A 7,710-nucleotide genomic window follows, 5' to 3' on the forward strand; every position below is an offset into this window, starting at 1 on the left:
ACAAGTGGGTATTTTAATAACTCGTATTTTCTCTCCTACAACATTCAATGGAAGGATATGTTCGAGAAGGTCACAACTGAATGAATTTATGGTAAACCTTAAATTGCAAGACCTCATATTATAAAATAAGCAATTGTGCGTTGAGGATATAAAACGATGAAAAACAAGGACACTTTCAAGGGACAGCAATTATTTACATAACATTATATAACAAAGTAGTAGATACAAAAATGTACTCATTTACTACATTAATCCTCCTCAAAGATACATCTTATATTTTCAGCCTAAATTCAATAATGCATACAGAAGTAAATAAAGAAAACTGGCAACATTAAATGTCATATAACCTGTCATTTGTGACATGTTAATGAAGATCTGAAACGTAATTCCTTAAATCAAACAGATATCGGGTGTCATGGATACAGCAATCTGAGTTTTTTCACTCAATGATCTTGTTGGTTCCTAGGGTCTTCCTTGTGACCAATTGGACAGTTACACGCTTCTCAAGCACTAATGTGGGATGAAATGGCCAGTCTGATTCCCAAAACCCAACAGATGATCATAGGAGCTTCTGTGACAACAAAATCTGATTTTCAACGGTGGTCATCAAACAGAATGACTGACTTGGATTTTTATACTTGTGGCCTTCAATACACTCCAAGAATAAAAACCTGAAATATCATATCATAACTAACTCGCAGAAAGTCTTGTTTTGTTGAGGTTTGTACAGAAACGAGTGAAAGAGTTGAATGATAAATCAATAAAATGTAGAGTTTTCATGAGCATTTTCCAGTACCTATTCCATCTGTATTCACTTGCTGCACTGAAATGGACTCACTCTAGTATGATATCCAGTCCCCTAGTATTTCCACTTGCCAACTATGATGATTCACACCAATGAACAAATACAAGGTGCAGCAACTAATGTATATTTACATTATAATACATTTGTCATAATCTTTGACTACTCTATAATATTTTTTGTTATCAGGTGGCTAATAATGAATTTCCCAAGGCAACTTGTGTTTTATACTTAATTTCTATCTTGTATGTGTGACAGCATCAAAACAAATTACGCCACTAAAAATCATTATGCACAACTGAGCTCTAACTAAACTAAAAAGGAGACTTTCATTTCATAAATGCAGAAATTCTAAATGATATGGGTTTCTTAAATAATGAGTAATTATATTATTCATATTTTGAGGTTTGGAAGCAATAGATACATTGGCAAATCAGCAGAACAAAAATAGAACTTCTGCCAATATCAAAGGCAACATGAAGGGAAAAGGGGGCATTAATAAACGGCAACTTTCAGCCATACGAAGATCAGAAACTACCTCAAAATTTCTTCCTATGCTTTACCAAATGTTTCATGATGTGACGATGACTTCATACAAAAGCCCACAGTAGTATCTAGCTAAAGAACTTCAATACAGGCGGTCCCCGGCTTACGACCGGTTCCGGCTTACGACGTTCCGAGGTTACGACGCTTTTTCTTAAATATTCAATGGAAATTCCGTCCTGGCTTACGACGCTTGTTCCGAGGTTACGACGCTGACAGCTTCCGACGCTCCGAGTTAACGACGCTTTTTAAAAAACGCATGCTATGATAAAAATCCTTTATAGTTTAGCACAGTACATAATAAAAATATGTTTTTGGTTACATTACAACAAAAATTTTGAGGTTATGATGATTTTTGACACTTTTTTTTTTTCGTATTTTTTGAATTTTGTTTTTTACTGACGCCGCATATGCGGAACTAGTTTGCGGGCGAATGAATACACTAGCTTGGGATGCGCAGTTTAAAACAGTCCAAAAGCGCAAATATAATGAAAAATCATTGCTTGTTTCCAGTACATAATTAAAAAAACTAAGTTTCTGGTTAGATTACAACACAAATGCCAAGGTTACGACGTTTTGTTATGCTTTTTAACGATACTCATATGCAGAACTAGTTTTTGAGCGGAGGTGCATAAATTAATTAACGCTATTAAACTGTATGGTAAATTGACCGAACAACGACCTCGGACTGTCGAGGACGCCAAGCGTAACAATACGAAAGGACGCCACTTCAATCGCGTGCCTGCCTGCATTCCACTAGGTTGTGTGCTGAGACGTTGCTGAAATTCCTTGCCATTTTCGCTAATTTCACAATGGCTCCTAAACGCCAAAGTACTTCCTCCGATGATAGTTCATCCAAGAAGAGGAAGGTCATCACGATGGAGGTTCAAATATGACGTGATAAAGCGTTCGGAGAAGGGAGAAACTAACACCGAAATAGGCCGTTCTTTAGGCTTGAGCAGGACCACGGTGGTAACCATTGTGAAGGATAAGGAACGTATTCTGAAGCACGTTAAGGATGCTGCACCGATGAAGTCAACGGTGATAAACGAGAAGCAACGTAGCCAGAGCATTGTTGAAATGGAGAAATTGCTCATGATCTGGCTGGAGGACCAGAACCAGCGACGTGTTCGGTGAGCTTAAGTGTGATCCAGGAGAAGGCTAGAGCGCTGCATGAGGCAGTAGTGAAAAAGTTTGGCGAAGGCAGTGCTGGTGGTGAATTTTCCGCGAGTAGAGGTTGGTTTAACCGTTTTAAGGCTCGTGCAAATTTGCATAATGTGAAGCTGCAAGGTGAAGCTGCTAGTGCTGATAGCGAAGCAGCAGAAAGTTTTCCAGGTGGTTTGGCTGAGATAATTAAGGATGGTGGTTACACGGCTGACCAAGTCTTTAATGTGGATGAGACTGATTATTTTGGAAAAGAATGCCAAATCGAACGTACCTTTCCAAGGAGGAGAAGTCAGCACCTGGCCATAAAGCTGGAAAGGAGCGACTGACTTTGCTGTTTGGGCCAATGCAAGTGGTGATTTGAAACTGAAGCCCTTGCTGGTGTATTTGGCCGAGAATCCCAGGGCTTTCAAGGGCATTTTTCAAGAGTCAACTCCCTGTGATTTGGAATCTAACAAGAAGGCGTGGGTTACCTTAATGGTCTTCGAAGATTGGTTCAATGACCATTTCGTGCCAGCAGTGGAGCGGTATTTGACTTCGAAGGGTCTGCCTTTTAAGGCCCTCTTAGTCCTGGACAATGCCCCTGGTCACCCTTCAAATTTGAGCGACATGCATCCTAATGTGAAGGTGGTGTACCTCCCACCCAATACCACATCGCTGATACAGCCAATGGACCAGGGAGTAATAGCAAATTTCAAGGCTTACTACCTTAGAAGGACCATACGTGTTGCTTTGAGGGCCATAGAAGCTAACAAGGAGTTGACACTGAAGCAATTCTGGAAGGGCTACAACATTGCAGATGCAGTGAAGAACATTGCAAGTGCTTGGGACGAGGTGAAGACGACCACTTTAAATGGGGCCTGGAGGAAACTGTGTCCACAGTTTGTGCACAGTTTTGAAGGCTTTGACCAGGCAGAAGACGTCGAGACTGTGACGAGGAAGATCGTAGGGCTAAGCAAGAGGCTGCAACTAGATCTTGAACCTGATGATGTAACAGAGCTGCTGGCTTCCCATGGAGAGGAATTGTCTGCAGAGGACTTACTAGAACTTGAACAACAAATGATTGAGGAAGAGGAGGCGGCACCAGAGCCAAAACCCAGGTCATTAACTGTGAAAGGCTTGTCAGAGGGTTTTACTCATCTGGAGAGAGCCTTGCTTCTTTTGAGGCAGAAGACCCTAACGTTTCTAGGTTTGACAAAATCAAGAGAGGAATCATGGATTTGGTGACTTTCTACAAGGAGACCCTGAAGGAGAAGCAGACGAAGAGAAGTGTGCAGTCCAGGCTTGACACTTTCTTTCACAAGTCTCCAGTACCACCACCTCCCACTCCTAGTCCTGGTAAGGAATTCTGAACTGTTTTTACCTAATTTATGTGTTTACATAGTGTACATATTAAAATGTGTTAATTTTTTAATGTAACAACTACTAAATGTAAGAGTATAAATTGTAACTTCATTAATTTTCTTTTATCATTTGTAATTTTATTGCAGAAGTAGGTGACAGTTCCCAGATTCCCCCTGTAACTACCTGTGACAGTTCCAGATCTCCCTGTAACTACCTGTGACAGTTCCAGATCTCCCTGTACTAACCTGTGACAGTTCCAGAATCCCCCTGTACCTGGACCCTCTGTATCAGCCCGCCCACCTGCACGTGTACAAACCAGGTAAGCAATTTCATTTTTTTCTCATTTTCATGTTGGAAATTGTTTACACCCTACATACATTCGTACACTAACTTACATAGTGGTACAATGTGTTGATGTTGCATAACCTTATTATTATTTTTTTTTCCATTTCAGGACCCTTTGATAGTGACAGTGACCCAGATGACCCTGAGCCTTTCCATGGTTTTTGATGCCTCGCCCTATACATCAGGTAAGGAATCCTTAACAAATTTGTATAAAATGTTTTATAAATTGCTAATAGAAATTTTATTAAAAGTGTACATATGCTACAATTACATACATCCACCTTATAATATATTTATGTACCCTATCATTCTTTCCAGATGTAGATGTTCCCTCATCAGTTGATACAAGTATCACCTCCCCAGAGCCCAAATCAGTTGATACGAGTAGTATCACCTCTCCATTCCTTCAGGTAAAAGAATTCTTATTTTTTATATTTGAACATACGTATTACACACTACATATGTCAAACAGTAATAACATGTGCAGTAGTTACAGTAGTAGTAACTATCATTTTATATTTTTTATCATTCCAGACTCCCAAGCACCTGCCCATCCCATCATAGCCCAGCCACCCACTCTCATGTACCATATGACCATCCCAGTAAGCAAGCCACCACTAGAATTTGGTAAGGACAGTTTTTTTTATTAATGTTTTAATATTACATATGTAATAACCATGTTATGTATGTAACATACATACTATAATCATATGTACTATTACATTATCATTCCAGACTGGCATGCACCTGTGACTTACATAAACCAGACCTCTACATAGCCTACATGTCTTCATTTTGCTGGAGGTAAGGAATTCTCAGTTGTGTTTAATGTTTGCATACGTACAATAAATTTTGTACACCTAAGTGGTTACATACTGTCCTTTAATATTAATTCTTCATTCCAGACTGGCCCATCATCCTAGCCTGTTATCTGTGATAAAGCACACTGAAGTTAGGTTTGGAATGCATCCTTATCATGAATGCTCTACACCTCCACCTCCATCTCCCACAACCTAGGTAACAGCTTTGAGACTCACTAAAAGTTGGTAAGTTATGTAAGGAATTTCTAAATTAAGTTTTATACTACATGTTATATGTGATATTAAACCACTGTATGGTGCATATTACTGTATGTAACTTACTATGCATAGAGTACTTACTGACATACTATATTTTTGTACATTCCAGAACCCCCTGATGATGTAGGCTATGGGGCCACATAAGACTTTGTCCATCCAGGGTTACATTGAAAGACAACTTTAAACTAAAGGTAAGGAATTAATTAACATACATTAACTCTTTTAGTACTCTTGATATATCTACAGTAATTAACATATGCATTCACAACTTTCTGTAGTGTATATTTTGTACACTAATTTTGTTACTTTTTCCTTCCAGAACCAACATTTTTCACACAACTCCAGGTTGTTACTACAAGTGTCATCACAAGGGATAACTACTACAAGTAGAAGCACCATTTTTGGATGGAAAAAAACCCTTCAGGAAAGTATACGTATCACATGTAACATGTAGTGTAACAAAGTATGAACAGTAAGGTTTTTACATAACAGTAGTACATATTACATACGTACATAACTTTTTTTTACAGGAATTTCCAACCAAGTTTGATTATGTACATATGTACATGTTATAAACCACTGTACGTATGGTTACTGTATGTAACTTACTAAACATACATAACATGACTTAACTTTGATACTTTTTTGGTACATTCCAGAAAACCAGGACCCCCTCCATGATGCAGGCTATGGGGCCACATAAAACTTTGTCCAGGGTTACTACATAACATAGAACGACAACTGTAAACTATGTACTACTGTACTAAAGGTAAGGAATTATCATAGTACATATAGTAAACATACATTAAGTTGACCAAGATCTCTCACATGGGATAAAGTGATCAAGGTCCCTCATGGAATTACATACATACTGTACACTCCCTGCTGACAGGGGGTGTAGACCAATCATTTACAATATTAAACCACTGTATGGTGCATATTACTGTATGTAACTACTAGCATAGAGTACTTACTGACAAAATTATCTTTTGTACATTCCAGAACCCCCGGAATGATGTAGGCTATGGGGCCACATAAGACTTTGTCCATCCAGGGTTACATTGAACGAGAACTTTAAACTAAAGGTAAGGAATTAATTAACATACATTAACTAAGTTTTATACATGTTATATATGTGATATTAAACCACTGTATGGTGCATATTACTGTATGTAACTTACTATGCATAGAGTACTTACTGACATACTAATTATTTTTTGTACATTCCAGAACCCCTGAATGATGTAGGCTATGGGGCCACATAAGACTTTGTCCATCCAGGGTTACATTGAACGAGAACTTTAAACTAAAGGTAAGGAATTAATTAACATACATTAACTAAGTTTTATACATGTTATATATGTGATATTAAACCACTGTATGGTGCATATTACTGTATGTAACTTACTATGCATAGAGTACTTACTGACATACTAATTATTTTTTGTACATTCCAGAACCCCCTGAATGATGTAGGCTATGGGGCCACATAAGACTTTGTCCATCCAGGGTTACATTGAAAGACAACTTTAAACTAAAGGTAAGGAATTAATTCACATACATTAACTTTTTTACTCTTGATATAACTCAAAGTAAGGAATTAATTAACATACATTACTCTTTTACTCTTGATATCTATAATTTACATATTGTAATTCAGGACTTTGTGTAGTATTTTGTACTAATTGTGTTATACTTTTACCTTCCAGAGCTACCAGACTGGGATTTTAGTGTATCAAGGATCTAACAAAGTGTGCAATGCATGTGTATACGTATACAGTGACAGTGTTTAGTGTATACCCATAAGGATTAAGTGTAGTGTACATTGTGCTTTTTAGTGTCACAAGAGTTTAATAAAGAATTATACCTTCAAGAACCATCCTTTGCCATTGGAATAACCACACTACACATCATGCAATCTACTTGCATGTCACACAGGTAAGGTCTCTAACTTTTTCTTAGTTTAAGGCATATTTCCAAGTGTCGTTCCGGCTTACGACGATTTTCGGCTTACGACGCGCCTCAAGAACGGAACCCCCGTCGTAACCCACCCGGGACTGCCTGTATACAGAGTAATAAAAAAAGCATGACTAAAAATCAAGACGAGGGTAAACTCAAATGATTTCTTTAATCGTAGACAGCTTATCAATTCGTAAGAAATAACTAATTTCCTCTTTCAGCCACCTTCCAAGGGAAGGTATACAGATGTGTTACTATACAATGCAATAGGTCAGCAATATACCAAATTCTTCAGTAATTTGTATGTTTCCTTACGTACGAACCTATACTTTCATAGATGGAGTTAGTGCGTTGGAGTGAGCACTCTATCTACGAAAGTGTACGTTCATACTCATGTTGGAACAATTAGTATTATAAAGTAGTGCAAATAGACTAGTGACACATTCCTGGACTCTCTTAAGTTGACTAATGCTG

General features: G+C 38.0%; 1 protein-coding gene and 1 long non-coding RNA gene across 5 annotated transcripts in view; both read left to right on the forward strand.

The window, feature by feature from the left end:
- Positions 1–7,710, forward strand: part of LOC135205828 (longitudinals lacking protein-like) — a 222,534-nt gene that overhangs the window by 206,542 nt on the left and 8,282 nt on the right. The window lies entirely within an intron of this gene.
- Positions 5,748–7,318, forward strand: LOC135204315 (uncharacterized). Of its 2 annotated transcripts, none has more exons than XR_010312171.1 (3): positions 5,748–6,046; positions 6,735–6,817; positions 6,987–7,318. It is a non-coding gene; the product is annotated as an uncharacterized LOC135204315 (long non-coding RNA). The 2 variants fall into 2 exon arrangements; XR_010312172.1 differs by lacking the exon at positions 5,748–6,046 and adding an exon at positions 6,491–6,589.

This window comes from Macrobrachium nipponense, chromosome 24 (genome assembly GCF_015104395.2).
Source record: "Macrobrachium nipponense isolate FS-2020 chromosome 24, ASM1510439v2, whole genome shotgun sequence".
NCBI lineage: Eukaryota > Metazoa > Arthropoda > Malacostraca > Decapoda > Palaemonidae > Macrobrachium > Macrobrachium nipponense.